Source organism: Passer domesticus, chromosome 2 (genome assembly GCF_036417665.1).
Source record: "Passer domesticus isolate bPasDom1 chromosome 2, bPasDom1.hap1, whole genome shotgun sequence".
Lineage (NCBI taxonomy): Eukaryota > Metazoa > Chordata > Aves > Passeriformes > Passeridae > Passer > Passer domesticus.
Window position 1 is genome coordinate 85,312,802 of NC_087475.1, and position 16,410 is coordinate 85,329,211.

A 16,410-nucleotide genomic window follows, 5' to 3' on the forward strand; every position below is an offset into this window, starting at 1 on the left:
TGTCTGTGTCTGGTCCATGGAGACTACCCACTTTTTAAGTGTTAAAACCATTACTGGCTTGAGTGATCAAACAGAAAGGGAAGAAGCTTTTTCTGCAAAGCAGGGAATTCCAAAGTGAGCATACCACACTAAGTTGAGTGAGAAAACAAAAAAAAAAAACCCCACTAAAAACATAACAATTGTGACAAACTTTGTAACCTTCTTCATCAAGTATTTTGAACTATATTTAGATATAGGCTACAAGACTTCTCCTCTTTCTTCCTTTTCAGAAAAAAATACTTTCAAAGTTTTTTTCAGTTTTAAAACGTGAGGAGATCCAGTGAGTTTAAGAGGAAAATTCACAAATAAATGGATGAGAACGTTCTCATCCATTGAGAACGGACTGCAGAAATATTGATGTTTAACTACAGTAGTGCACTGACAGTGCAGAAATACATTTAAAAAATACACTTCTAGGTTGGAATATGAGCTTGATCAGAGGAACAGGGAGAAGTGCAAATTTCTATGTAAAATAGCAAAGGTGAATCGTAAGAATGGAAAATACCAGATGAATATCCTTCTAATTGCCAACTCCAGAGACCTGAACAGAGCACCCTGGAGGATGCCTGTGAATGCCTGGCTCTCTGAAGCACTTTTAGGCCCCTGCAAAACATTACTTGGGTACAGCCCATGAAGCCTTCTTCCTGTTGTGCCCAGGTGAAGTGGAAAGGACCTTGTAACAATGAGAATTTTCTACTTCATGGACAAACTTGAGAATTTTGGTATCAATTTGAAAGTGAAACATTTAGAACAATAGAAAAAATGATACTTCATTGTCCCAGATTTCAACTGCAAAAATTAAAATGTTCCCTTGGCTGTATGCAACTAGCTGAGGGCTAGAGACGTCAATGAGGCTTTTTTGGCCCATCTCACTCTGCAGGTGTTGCAAAGGGAACAGAGGCTGGATTGTGCACAGCTCCTCAATGTTGTGAAAGTTGTGTTAACGATTTGTGAAAGGTGTCAGAATTCAAAACAAAGACTGGGAATTGCCTCTGGTTCATACTACCTCCTGATAGTACCTCCTTCGGGTTCATTTTGAAGAGTGCTGCCTGGACCTGTCCAGAAATGCATTTAAAACCATTCTGACAATTTCACAGCATAAACAATTGAAATCTGATGCCTGGGAATATTTCTTGGTGCTTTTTAATTTAATGGTATAGATTTAGCTTCTGTCACTCATATTATGAGCTCTCTGGGGAAAAAAACCCCATCCTTGTCTTACTACTTCTCTATACTGTCATTAATAGAGATGGATCTTATGTTGATCCACAGGGTGCTTCCCATAATGTATATGGGTAATGACAATAATTATTATAATGGATTAAGAGAGAAAAAAACCCTTGTTCTACTGTAAAAAATAACTAGTGGAGATGTTCAATTAATTTTTTTTACAATCTTTTGTGTTTAAGAACTTCACTGGTAGTATTGAGGCTCACATTTTAGAGACATCTTTTGTTACTTTCTTTTTTTTTTTTCACCAGTTGATTCTTGTTTCTGTGGTGGACTAAAAGAGGTTCTGCCATGCAGCTTTTTATATGAGTTATTTTAAGTCTGACAAAAATTAACAACAAAAATTCAGAATAATGGTGATTCCCACAATGCTTATAAAAGCGTTTTGTAAGGCAGAAGACTGATATGAGGCTGTAATGTCATTGGTTTGTATCTGATTAAGAAACATCTAATTTGTTGATTAACAATCACCAGAAAGATATTTTATACTTTCAAGATTATGAAAAGGACTATCTTCCAATTTACTGTTCACCTAACCATTTACTAGTAATGCTCTGTGGAACAGATAATCAGATAATCACATAATATACTAAGCAGGTTGTACATGCCCTTGAATTTTGTTTGATGCCAGAAACATCATGCTTTGACACCATATAAGTTCATTTGGCTCCTAATGCATTCAGTTGTAACAAAAACTTCTTATGCTAAGGAAATCAAGACAGAGATTGCATCTATTAGTTTACCATTGTTTTAAGTTATTCACTTATCTCTGCATATAAAAGGCTTAGCCTTGATGACAAAGCCCCAGGGTACATTTCTTATTTAACAATACTTCTGATTCTTAAATATTTTATAAAGACTGCATATTTCTCTTGTTTCATTTTTTTTTCTGATATCCATATGTATTTTTTTAAATTTCTTTACTTAATTTAAGGTGTTGTCTGCTACCTTGTCAGAAAACAAGAGCTTTCCCTTCACATTACAAATTTCTTCATTGACAAAAGATGTGTGGTGTTAGACAAACAGCCCAGTTTCTTTATTTTCCATTCTGTAAAAGGAAGAAGAGAGTTTTATTTTATTCAACAGAAGTGTAAGGAAGACTGATTCTATGGATTGGTCTGGAGATACTTACTATCTGAAGGTTTACACAGAAACCTGTGAGAAGTACTTGGTGTTCACACTTTCTATAAGATGGGTTGTCACTATTTTTAAAAACTTGCAGAAATTACAGCTCATTCCTCTGCTCTATTGCATTGTGTGTGCCAGCAGTGGGAGTTACTGACGGCATCATGCTGAAAGTCATGGCTCTTCAAGCCAACAAGCCAAAGACTTAAACACACCAGCTGTGCTTCACAAGCCAGTGTAAAACATCAATCAGCTAGGGACATTTCTTCTTTCTCTGTGGATATTGCCACTGAACTGCACCCACTTCTCAAGTCACCCAATTAAGCTAATACTTGTCACAAGACCTTAAAAAAACCCCAAAACCCCCCAAAAATTCAACCCCAAACTCTCATATTTTCATATCAGCTTGGCCACATAGTCAAAATATATTTAGACTCCTATGCATCTTTTAGTTTTCTTTGATTACCATAGGCTCCAGAATTTCAACCTCTAATGCTACAATCACACCTTTCAGTGTGGCAATGTTTTGCAAATGCTTCATCCTTCAGTTTGAAACAATCACATCCCTGATACAGATCCTGCTAAAAATCTTTAAAAATTAGCATTTCTGGAAGACATGATACCTAGCAGGGAAAAGTTGTAATAAGTGATACATCTACAAATGTAATTATTAATTTCATTATGTTTAGTATCAAAGCTGTGATTATTCAGTCTCAAGGTTCTTTTTACAAGTTATTTTTCATTCTCCTTTGAGGATTAGGACTAAGAGATCAGAAACCAATTTTGTAGAAAATTATGTCTCACTGGCCACTGGCTGCTACAATCATTGTAGATTGACCATGGCACTCTTTTGTCTATTTTATCATGGGGTTATGTTTTTATAATTTCCTCACAGAATGAAGTCAACCACTTAGAATTTTCTCACAGATTTTGTTGTTGCTGTTTATAGAAAATATGACTAATCTACTAATTTTTTTTCTTTTTATATCTTCTTTGGATGACATGTTAACTGTGAAATGGTTTACAGTTCAGAATCACATAGTCAGGAAAGGCCAAGCAAGAGGTAATCACAAAATATCTGCCAATAATATGCACAGACAATGATCATCTGCTTGCACTTGGAAGATGCAGCTCTTTCTCCCAGCACTGCCTTCCTGGGACTTCTCTGTATCCAGGTGCATTTTAAGAACCAGTTCTTGAGACATTAATTCATCCATTCTATATGTCTCAGTCCAAACATAGATAAAGAGGTAGATACTTGGGTTTCTGTTGATGAGCAACATTGTTTTATGGTAATTAAATATAAAATGGAATACTTGCATGGGACTATGTACTAATTTTATTATAATTTTCCTTAAGTCACATTATTTAGGCTTTGTAAAAACTCTGAAATTGTGCTTTAAATGAAAGTTAACTGAAAACAATTTAATTTTTTTATTATTATTTTTATTTTTTCCTTTTCTTCCTTTTCTTTTTAACAAGGATTTGAGTGCATATTTGATGCCTCTGACATGGGAGTCCACACCACTGGAACCAAGACTATTTCTGTATGTCTACTGCCAGCCCTGAATGGTTTGGATTTTACTCCAAGCCCAGACTAACTGGCTAAGGGATCATTGTTTGAAACTATTTCCCACTCAGTTCTGCTTACAAACATCTTCACAGAAGCATTTTCCTTGCTTATTAACAAAGCTAGAAGTTAATATTCTGCTTAATCCTTTGTCTAGAATTAATTATTTTGCTAAGTTAGGATCTCAGTAGAAAAAAATATTTGAAACACAAATGAAGAAATGCCAAGTACACCAGGAAAGAAAAATATTTGTAAATTTAAAATGACAGGAGTAGCTTAAAGTACTTTTGCCAGTTAATCAACCGGCTGAGATATACAGAAGCAATATTGACTGCAGAGCCCCATAATTACTCTTTCACACTTCTGTTACACTTTTGAAGTTCAGTTTATTTGTTTTAAAATTACTTTCTTTCAGCTACCTCCTATTTTTGAAGTGTGATAATGATAATATTGGCTGACATCACAAATTGTTCAAGCTAAGAATTATCTGCTGTTGCAGAAAGTGAGCTAATCTGTAGCAGAATAATTCCTCAGCCAAAGATTATAACCCATATCAAAGCTCAGTTGAATGTAAATGTTTAGTACTACTGTTGATTCTCGGTTTGAGTGTGAACATTTCTGGCCTGACAAGGTGTGCATGAAATACAGTTTCTGCCCTAAAGAATGAGAGATTTTCTCTTCAAATTGATGAAAGAAATAAAAAGTGAGAAGAAAAACTGTGATAAAGTAATTTGACCAGAGTGCCACACGAGATTAATTAGAATGAATGCATGGTGACATAAACTCTCCTTAGGCCATCCATTTCATCATAACTGTACTGAGCCTCAGAATCATAGAATCATTAATGTGTTGTGTGCAAAGTCTGCAAACCCTCATAGCAATGGCAGCAAAAAGTGTTTTCAGAAGTGGTCAAAGGTTATTTAGTCTCTGCACTCAAACATTCCAAATACTTTATAATTGTTAAGTGAAATTATGTCCTAATAATTTAGGCCTAATTAATAATTTAAGTTTTATTGCAGCAGGCATTCATAGTTTGGGCTGTACCAGAGGTGACTCCATACATGTTTTAGAAATGTATAAACTTTAGAGGGTTTATTTTTTGTCTCAGACTAAGAGATGGTTGTAGAAGCAAGCCAGATAGTTTTAAACACAGGAACATTTACATATTAAATATTTTCAGAGCATGTTTTTCTTAAAAATTTCTTCCATTATGATTTATACATCTTCAGAATAAATCTTCAGGACTGTGTTTTATTTTACAGACTTTTATTTTAAAGATCACATTTCATTTAAATAATTTCTAAAACATTTGACTCATTCCAGGGTGGATCTAAAAATCCACAGACTCCTCTGCCATTTCTTTGCCTTCTCAAAGGTAGACAAATTCAATGAGATATATACAAATCAAGTTTAAAATCCCAAATAGAAAGATTTCAGCTACCCCATCTTACTTAGCTCTTGAGATATACCTGGTTTAGGCCCTTAAATCCTGTCATGATCATCATGTTTAAAAATCGTCCTGTCATATTTAAATCTGTTATCATTTAAAAGTCCTTTTGAAGTTTTATGTCTCTGATTTTCACCCAAAAGGAAGATTTAATAAAGACTTCTGAGTTCATTGTCAGTTCTACCAGGTGGCACATTTCACATGACTACATCAGCTGTGGTAAATTCTCACAATGAGCTTCAAGACAGCCCAAGTATCTCAAAAAGTGCCTCACCACATGGCTCAAAATTGAGTGTCCACTCTTCAATGTTTTGGCTAGGAGCAGTACAGAAAAAGACAAACTGCATTATTTTTCAATTAGATTCAAAGCAATAAATATATTTCTGTTGCTCTTGAATTGCATTCCAGTAACCTGCAAGAATGGCTAAGGTGTTAAAGTCAGGATTTTCCTCTAAGAATTAGAGTGAAATTTGGTCACAAAATTAAAAAAAAAAAAAAGAAAAACAATACTTCCATTCTTCCTTTTTAAAGTAATAATCATCACAGGGAAATTAATTGCTTTTCAAGCTAAGGTGTGTCTGTATTCTAATTAATGTAAACTGCTTTAAGACAGAACAAAGAGAAAAAGTAAGCTATCTGCACAGCATATCAGAAGATCTACTTGGCCTTAGAAAGCTTATGAAATATGTGATGCATTTTGAAGTCTTATTTAATCTGCTTGCACAATCTTTATGTCTGGGTATCGTTTTGTCTATTTTATACATTATTATCTATATTTATGCATCTGCCAGTGTCTGCAATTTCTTTTTTGTACTACAATAAAATTCCCGGGTTGCTTGTGTCTTACTGAACTCATTTTTGCAACAGATATTGCAGATGCTTCATGTCTCTTTGTAAATTCAGATAAAGCTAAAGGGGATTGAGTCAACCCCAAGTAAGCAGTAAACAGTCAAAAGGGACTAAACTGACCACAGTCCTCCAGACTGGATGAGCCCATGGAGTATATGAGCAGCAGAGCATCATGAAATCATAATGAATAGAGAAATGTGGGTACAAAATAGTTAAATCTAGGTGATTTTACTCAGTAGTCAAGTTAAAGAGAAGTAGATATGCCATTACAAAATATATAGCATAGCTGTGAAACTCAGTACCATAGAAACCTGTGTCAGTATTTAGTGTTGAAAAAAAGTTTTAAAAGCAACTAAATTCATAAGAAAAGGAATCTCTCCAGATCTAACAAACAAAAGATAGCACTAGCTCAAAAACTCTGTAAGCTATAGGTTGTTCAAAGCACTAGAGAAATATACTGTGAAAACATCATCATGTATGTGTCTTATTCTTAGATTCTATTGCTGTGACTTACCATTCAACACAGTAAAAAAGAATGCACAAATACACAAACTTCTGCTCTCGTTTTGAAAGGACATTTCTCACTTCCCTCACATCATGCATGACTATATAAGTATGCATAAGTAGTTATATTTTACATATATATATATATATATATATATATTTCATATACTAGGGACTCTCCTAAGGGGAGTGTTCATTGTTCAGTATTTAGAGCTTAACAGACAATGAACAAACCTGTGTAGGATAGCAACAAGTATTTCACATAATACTTTAAGCATTTGAAGCATTTCAGAAATTTTGAGGTTTTAAAATTTCAGTCCCTCTTCTCTTATGTCAGAGGTGAGTACTCAGGCTGAATGGGCAGTACTAACAGAATTCTTCTGAGATAGGGAATAAAATAGATCCAGTTATCCTTGTCAAGCATCATCAAGGCTGGAAGTTTGCATTCAGAAATTCTAGTCTTACATGTTTGAGAACTACATAAGTATTGAGTTGATTATCTCAGCTGAAGGCTTTGTGAGGTTTACAACTGAACCTAGAATCAAATTTTCAAATCTAAATTTGTTCCTTTTTTTCACAGAACAAGGAATATGCATTGCTCCAGAACCAACTTTTGCCCATTTTGTGCTCTTGCTATGGGGTGCAATTTAACAAAAGTATTGTATAATTTTTCAGTCCATTGCCTTTCCATAATTTTTTTTTCAATTCTACATGCAATAAAGATAATTCTTGCATTAAAAGAGGACAGTGTGAAGACAACTGTAACAGTTTAACACAGCTGAAACAGCCTTGTTCTCTGACCTGCTCAAACTGACATTTCTGCAGGCTCTGGTACTATCAATAGGCATCTCTACATCACTCTATCTGGCAGTTTTCATTTTACAGCAGAAGTGTTAAGTAGCGAAAACCTAAAAGAACGTCACCATTGAAAGTAAAATGGAAAGAAGTTCTACTAGAATAATTAAATTGTTCTACAGAAGAGTATATCAGAGAAAATAAGGTTTCTCCTGGGCCAAAGCCACTAAACAACTTCAAGTTAAATGAGAATTCAGAGATACTTTAAATTACTTGCTCTGTCTATAGGAAATGGGATTTCAACTTCTGCAAATGTTTATTTGGCTGTGACTACAGTTTTCAGCTCAGGGACACTAATTTTCTAATAAGAAAGCTTTTTAAATGTTTTCTTTGATTTTCTAGGCTAACTAGTCCATTTCCATACTAGGAAATTTTCTCAGGGCACTCCTAATGAGGCTGCTGCTGAAGCAGAGACAATCTTTTCTTTAGGAGACCTTTTGGTTGAAAGAATCCTCTGCTCTGTTGAGTGTCTGATTACACCCAGATTAGATAAAGCCAATTAAGCACTTACTACTTAGCAAAATTAATATCTAACTAGTTATGTATATGGGAGTTATTAGAGGAAGTCAAAGGGTGACTTGAGTAAGCATCTATGAGTATTTCTATATCAAATCAAAACTAATGTATCCAATACTGATATAAAATAAGGAAAAATAGGAAAAATCACTATAACACTGCTAACTACATTTGTATTTACTGTCTGATTTTATTAATTAAATATTAAATTTATCCTTGAGGAGAACTTCAATGATTCATATTTATTTATTTATTTCCATCTGTTGTCTGTATATATTCCTTCTTTTGCCAAAATTTTGCAACTAAATTTGGCTAATGCCTAAGAGAAAATAATTTTTTTTTTTAAATTATTCATGTTTATTAAGTTTATATCAGTTCTAATTGTTGCATTACTGTTGTTATATCAGCATGACAATCCCTTATATTACATTAGTAATAAAACCTAGAAATCAAAATTTTCTCTCTTATCTACAGCATTATAGTTTTATTCCTCTATTAACTCAGTCAAAAACATTGAGATAGTCATTGCAGAAAATATTATGTATACAATCATACATTCACAGTTTTCTCATTCATTCTAAGCAGATTTCACAGGCCCAGCTTTTCCTAAGCTAAGTTGGAGTTCTCTTTGTACAGAAATCATAATTTCTGATAATAGCTGTTATTTTCTGTTTTTCTTCCTTTGAGCATGCATTATGATGTCTGTTTTCATATAAAGATTTCCAAAATTCATCAGGCAGTTGAAAAGGCTGTCATGATTTTGTGTCTTACTTTCACACAGTCATTGAACCCTCATTTCTCTTTCTCTCTAGAGAAACAAAGGTCTCTTCTCTAGAGCTTTCTGCTGTACTTGGAACTTCCAAAGGTACTTGTGTAAATAGTTTCAAAGTCATTTCAGTCTCCAAGGGTAAGGGAGATTATGGGAGGCAGCAGAAACAAACAATAAAAAGAAAAAAAAAGATAGTTATTAAGTAGTTTTTAAGTCTTGTCACTGAAAGTATATGATTAGGTATCACCTGGCAGAAAAAGAAACCTCAAATACCTTGAAGAGACAAATAAGATTAAGTCTATTTTTTACTATTAAAAAGCTTATAATATCCAAAATCCCAGAATCATTGCAACTGTTTAGGTTGGAAAAGTAATCTAAGATCATCAAGTCCAACTGTTTACCCCAAAACTGCCCAGTCCACCACTTAACCATGCCCCCAAGTGTCACATCTTCATGTTTTTAAATACGTCCAGGGATGGTGACTCCACCACTTCCTTGGGCAGCCTGCGCCAGTGCTTGACACACCTTTCAGTGAAGAGATTTTCCCTAAAATCCAAACTAAATTTCCCCTGGTGCAACTAGAGGCCATTTCGTCTTGTTGTATTGTTTGCTGCCTGGGAGAAGAGGCAAACCCCCACCTAGGCCGATGAACTCATGTCAGATGGTTGTAGAAAGTGTTAAGGGCCCCCTGAACCTCCTTTTCTTCAGGTACACCCCCAGCTCCCTCAGCTGCTCCTCATCAGACTTGTGTTGCAGACCCTGCACCAGCTCCACTGCCCTTCTCTGGACACACTCCAGCATCTCAGTGTCTTTCTTGAAGTGAGGGGCCCAAAACTGCACACAGAACTTGAGATATAGCTTCACCAATGGCCAGTACAGGGGTATGGTCACTGTCTATGGTCACTGTCATGTCCTGCTGGACACATTGTTTTAATACAGGCAGTGATGTCATTGACCTCCTTGACTACCTGGGCACATGCTGGCCAGTATTCAGCTGTCCGTCAACCAACATCCCCAGTGGATATAGCTTTTCTTCTGGGTTAAAGCTAATTTTCTTTTGTTGGTTGTCCATAGTAATTTCTGTACATAAAAGATAATGGAAGATTTGAAAAGAAACCTAGAAACATGAGGGTATATTTTGACAAATTTTCCCACAGAAGACTCAATAGATCATGTGTTCTAAAAAGTGCATTCACCAGCACCAAAATCAGCATGGATAACCCTGCTCAATAATTTCCTTTTGAGCTGGCTGCAGATTTTGTTATCAGATGGCAGTAGTTTTGAAACCAACTGAAGTACTTGCACATCCTGTATACAGCGTGCTCTGTAGCTGTGTTCTTACCAGTCATCTTTTTTACATGCCCCAGTATGAATTTTACTCTTCCCTAAAGTCAAAAATAGGAGGGCAACTTTGCAATTCTTTCTATGGGCTAGCAAGTGGGCTTGGCATTAGGTTGATGACCTAGAAAAGCAGAAATTCCCATGTTCAGGAAGGAATAAAAAAATGAAGTGATATTTCAGATCCTGATAATGAGTGAACATAAAATTAAAAAAAAAAGAAATAAAAGAAAATAAAGGATCTGGTTAATGTAAACAGACATCTGGTCTTAGGAATTTATTTTGTCCACAGTTTTTAGCCTGGATTGCTGAACCTAATCTGTACCAGAGCCCATCAATGTCTACAGTTATTAACAAAGCATTATAAGGTGTATGTAATGTTGTAAAAATATTTACTGAAGAATCCACGAGGGCTTTATTTCAATCAGTTCTTTTGGTATTTAAGTAATCTTTTCTATTAAACTGTCTGACTGCACATGGCAGAGCTTGACTTATGCTTAAATGATATCCCAATGAGAAACACAAAATGAGCTGGGATTCCATTTACAAAAGAATGCATAAATAAGCATACTTTGAAGAAATGAATCAAAGGAGTATGAAGAAAAAAAAACCTAACAGGTTGCTAGTGAAACAGATTTTTTGTATTTGGAAACCAAATTAAAATTCAGCTATTTCATCAAGAACACTTGAACATGGTACAGTTTCCTTGATTTTAAATCAGTGGAGCTAAGACCAAGTTTTGATCTTCTGCATCTTGACTGCTCTTCAAATTATTATAAGTATAATCAAAAAATGTTCAGAGAAAAAGGGTTGTGGCTAATGTCATCAATATTGACAATTTTTTACTTACCACAGCACTCAACCTTTCTTGTTATACATTTCCATATTTTTCATAATGGAACACATTTTCATAAGATATATTGTTGTAGTATTATAATTATGAGCATTTTAAAGTATGTACAAATGCATGTGAAAATAAAAGACACAGAGTAAAGATCACAGAAGGGAACAGCATTACAGAGTTATTCAATCTGGTTGCCTTGCCATACTAAAAAGCAAAGTGAAAAAAGAGGGACACAAGTGGCAGATTTTTGTAAATGTATTCATCCTGCTGTATACATTAGTGCACATTCATAATGGCAGGTTTATAGAGATATTTATCTTACAGAATTTTTTTCCTGCAAAGCACCCATTAAGAAATCTGTAAACTCATTGAAGTGATATATTTATCCTCAAACCAATATGAATTGTGATTAGAGCAGCACTGATAAAGTGTCATGAGTCTTGCTTCTTAAACTTGGCTGATTGATCTTGAAAACTTATGATTCATGCAATCCAGATAAAATGCAAAATATTTTTCTGAGCACTTATATATCCTACAACACCAAAATACTTGAATCTTCTTAAAAAGTTGTCTTGACAAGACCACAGTTACTTGGCAAAAGGTAGAGAGAAGAGGTTGATAAACTTGATGATTGCGCTCTCAGTCAGAAGGACCTGGAAGTTAAAGAAATAGCCTGACACAAACCTCAGGTTCACTGAAGCGAAAATGTTAAACCCTGGCAAGAAGGATAATGACTCATCTAAACTAGCAGAAGCAAGTCTAGTGCAACTAAGAACCAAGCAACTCCAAAGCAGCTTGGCAGAGATCGATCTGAGTGTCTGGTGAATGAGAACTTGAACAGGAGTTGTCAGTGTCCATTTGTGACAATGACATCAGCTTCCTGGAGTGTATTAGGCACAAAAGTGACAGCAGGTTGAGTGAGGCATTTCTTTCCCTCTGCTACAGGTCCTGGTAAGACACACCCAGAGTTCTGTGTCCCTTTCTGAGCACCCTGGTACAAGACAAATGTGGACATATGAGATGAAGTACATCAGGGAGAAACAAAGATGACTTAGAGATTGAAGCATTTTTAATTTGTGGAAAGACTGAGATAACTAAGGTTATTAAACCTGGAGGAAAGTAGGCTCAGAAGGAATGTAAACACATGAACAGATACTGATGGGAAGCAATAAAGAAGGTGAAGCCACAACCTTCTCAGTACTACCATGATAGTTGACAAGAGAAAATGGGTACAAGTTGAAACACCAAAAATATAAGTAAAATGTGATAAAAAAGTTCATTTTAAAATTATTTTTTTTACCTTGGCAAAGATGTTCAGCTCTGGTAGAGGTAGCCTGAAGAGAATGTGTAGTCTCCAGCATTGGAGTTGCCCTGAGCAACCTAGCTGACTTTGTAATGTTTCCAGAGATGCTTTTCTCTCTGATTCATTCTGTTATTCTATGAAGAACAGTTTAACACCAAACTGCTGAGAAAACAGTGGGTATGTCTGAATCATCTATCTTAATTTTTTATACCATCATTTTGCTTTTGGCATAATGTGTAATTTTTTTACAGCTATATTTAGATATATTTTCTTTGTTTATAGGATCCATAATGCTATTTAGATTTTTTTTGTTGATTTTTTTTGTTTTTGTTTTTGTTTTTGGGTTTTTTTTAACTTTTAGATAAAACAAAACATTTATGTCAGGAACCTTTATTTCAGTCAAACCTTTTAACAAATAATTTTCCAATTATAATAACAATATTTCAGCTTATGTTTACTACAGTAAATGGTCTACTGCTATTTTTGCTGCTCTGTAGATATTCACAGCTTTAGAGAGAGGAGAATATGGGTTTTTTTTAGGAACTCTGGCAGCTTCTTAAAAGACTAAAGGGAAAAAAACCAAGGTGTTTATTTAAATCAATTCAAAATAAAATGGACTTCAGGCAACATGCCATGGGAAACAACCTTCCAATGGTATTTCAAACTTAGACCTGTACACAACTTAAAACAGCAGATAATTACATGAAAACTATGATTTTCTCTTATGTATTCATGTGCTTAAAATATATATGTTTTAAATGAGAAGACAATCCTATCTTTCGGCAACACAAAACAAGGTATGTTGTAAAATGTGTAATGCAAAAATCATTCCAAAAACATTAATCCCTTTGGAACCTTCTGTTTCAAAAAATTTTGTGTGTTCTGGGAACAAGAATTGTTAGAAGAAGTTTGTTTTCACATAATTATAAATACCTTAGAGACAATCATGAAACACAGTCTAAGGAAGAGTAAGCTTTGTACTACGAACACATTTGCAATGCTAATGAACAAAGATGAAAACAAGAGGTAACTAGCTAAAAAACAGAGTCTGAATGCTAAAAAGCTAAATGTAGTGAGAACCAGGAAGATGGTAAACCTTCCAGCATGAGTTAAAATCAGCCCCAGATTATCAGTGACCTCAAGGATTTATAATATAAAGATCTATACTATAATTTGATCTATTAAAAAAGAATAAATTAAATCTGTCTGTCCTGACTTCCTGTTATCACAGATCCAGAGGCTTATATTACTAGACTGTGAGTTTACCTTTAAGACCATGAACCTTTAAGGCCTTGGCAATCTAAGGGCACATTGTTAATTTTGTCATGGACATGATGCCTTCAAATGCTTTATTTGCAAACCTGCGATTCACAAGCAACAAGAAAGCCATTTTTTTCCATGACTGGTTGTCTTGTAATTCTGTGTTAACAGGTTGGGGTTTTTGTTTTGTTTTGTTTTGTTTTTTGCTTTTGTTTTTCTTGTTTGTTTGGGTTTTAGGATTTTTTAAAGTTTTTTTTGTTTGGTTTGGTTTGCTTTTGGTTTTTTTGTGCTTGATTCACACAAAAAGTTTTGTTTAGTTTTCATCTGTCTTCTGATACCCATTTCAGGAAATTCAGACTATTTACCTGAAAGAAAACAGATAGCCTTTTTTTGAACTTACAGAATGGGGACAGCTTTATTTAAAATGAAAGGGATGAAAATTGCAGGAGTCACCTACAAATGTTGCTAAACTTGGTATTCACTAAAGTAAATGTGAAGCAAAGATAGCACAGTTTGACTAAAAATGTGGGATTGGGGATCACAAGGAAGATCCCAAGGAAGATTTCCACACTCAAACCACTATTGAACACACAGGACAAACTGGAAGTACATCAGTTTGGCAAGTAATGTTAATTCACTGGGGTTTATAATAAGTAAGCATTTACATTACAGTGTTATTGTAGCTCTGACTGAATAATAGAATAAATTAAACAAATTAATCTTAATATTTCCTTGCAAATAGTTAACCCCGGGAAGCTTCTGTTATTTGCATAATTTATTATGATTTCTACAACTGCAGACAAAATACATGAAGCAGAAGAATATTTCTGAATCGGTAGAGACTGAAGACTATTCGTCATGTGTTATTCAGGTGGTGGGACCTGCAGACAATTTCAGCAGTCAGCTATACATAAAACACTAGTGAGTGGCATTTCTTTCCATCATATGGGAGTTGGAGCTAGATGACCTATGAGGTCCCTTTAAACCTAAGCAATTCTATGATTCTATGAGTTGTGGTGTCCTTATAGACATGGCGTTTAGCATCTACCCAACCAGGCTTTCCAATGTGACTCAATGAGGTGAAAGCCTACAACAGAGGCTAAAGGAGAGAAAAGGAATGAAAAAGATCAAGAGACAGAGAGAAGATGAATTACATTTCTTTCCAGTTATAGAACAGGTATGCATTTTGCAGGCAATGACTGGTGGCTTGAATGATGATTTCCCTGAGATAGAGTAGAGACAATCAAAACCATTTCAGGTCTTGAGAAACCAACATTTTTCACATCTTATCCTTTTGGAGTGTTTTTTGTCTTTTTAAGAAAGGCTCACAATTTTTTTGGAAAAAATAAAAGGGCAAAGGGGTTTTTATTTAGAGTGCAATTTTGTTGAATATGGTTTGAATCAAAAAGCATTTCAGCTAGCTTACATGTTCAAAATCTTTGTTTGCCAAGTACAAATAACATAATTAAGATACCAACAACAAACTATTGCTAGAATCTTTTATTCTTTGTGTAAGAGCAATTTTCATTGAGTACATATAAATTTTTAAATTCTTGGCAGACACAAAATTCTTGCAGAGTAGAACTTCTAAGAATTTCAAATCAATGCTTCCTCTATTCAATATATAGCTATAATTTATCAGATTGCTGAGAGACACTTTGAAAAAATTAGAGTGATAATTTAAGGGAAATGGGAATGAAAAGAAGGAAAAGGTCACAAGGTTGCAAATTGTTATTTAGAAAAGATCTGGTCAGCTTCCCGGTAAATATACCACAGTAGAAACCTGTATAAGATTACGGTTGGTAATCTCATGTCAACCAGCTATTCCTCCTTGGAGTTTTACTGTGAGGGTGGTGCTATGCTGGACAAGTTGCCCAGAGAAGTTTTGGATGCCCCATTCCTGGAAGTGTTCAAGGCCTGGCTGAATGGGGTTCTGAGCAATGTGGTCGAGTGGAAGGTGTCCCTGTCCATGTCAGGAGGGGTAGAATGAGATGGTCTTTGAAAGTCCCTTACCATTTTATGATTCAATTTTTCCAGACACCTTCCCCTGCCTTTTTTTATCTCATGTTTTGTCTTTTCCACTTTATTAAATCCAAAAATATTGCTATTTTTTACTTCCTGGTAGTAGATATTTTGATAGCATCTTGAAGATCCAGTCAAGATGGAGAGGAGTTTGTATTGGTTCAACACCATCCCTGAGATCTAGTTACTAGCTCAAAGACTCCAAACAGACAAATCAGTTGTGTTAATCTAAAGACTACAATGCTCTTTATACTTGTAATAAGGTGGAATTATTAGTAGTAATAATGCACTTTTATATTTTAACAAGAATCAGAGATCTTCTGAACTAGGAAATATACAGTAAAGATGCTTTTTAGAAGTTAATTTATATTTCTGGTGTCTGAGAAGACCCTGCAAAACAATGACACAGGTAGGATGATGTTGCATTTAAAAGTTTTAAAATAAAGAGAATTTAATTTATCTTTCTAAGAATCTGTATTATGGTTTCCAGGTTTATCTTTTCATTTTATGTCACTGACAACAGTACAAACACGTAGGCACAGAAATGCATTGCTTACACAGTACAAAAATTATTCTTCATTCGGAATGAAGTACATGTTCTCTCCTTCTAATCTTAACCCTATGAATGAAATAATTCATTCCAGTTCTTATTTTAAGATGTTCTCATGAACATGGAATATATCCTTCCTTTCCAGACCAGTTCCAACCTGGATTTTTATTTACTTTTTTTGGTTATGCA

The 16,410-nt window shown here is 34.7% G+C and overlaps 1 protein-coding gene across 3 annotated transcripts in view; it reads left to right on the top strand.

The window, feature by feature from the left end:
• Positions 1-16,410, top strand: part of TENM4 (teneurin transmembrane protein 4) — a 1,559,611-nt gene that overhangs the window by 448,114 nt on the left and 1,095,087 nt on the right. The gene's annotated exons all lie outside the window — the stretch shown is intronic.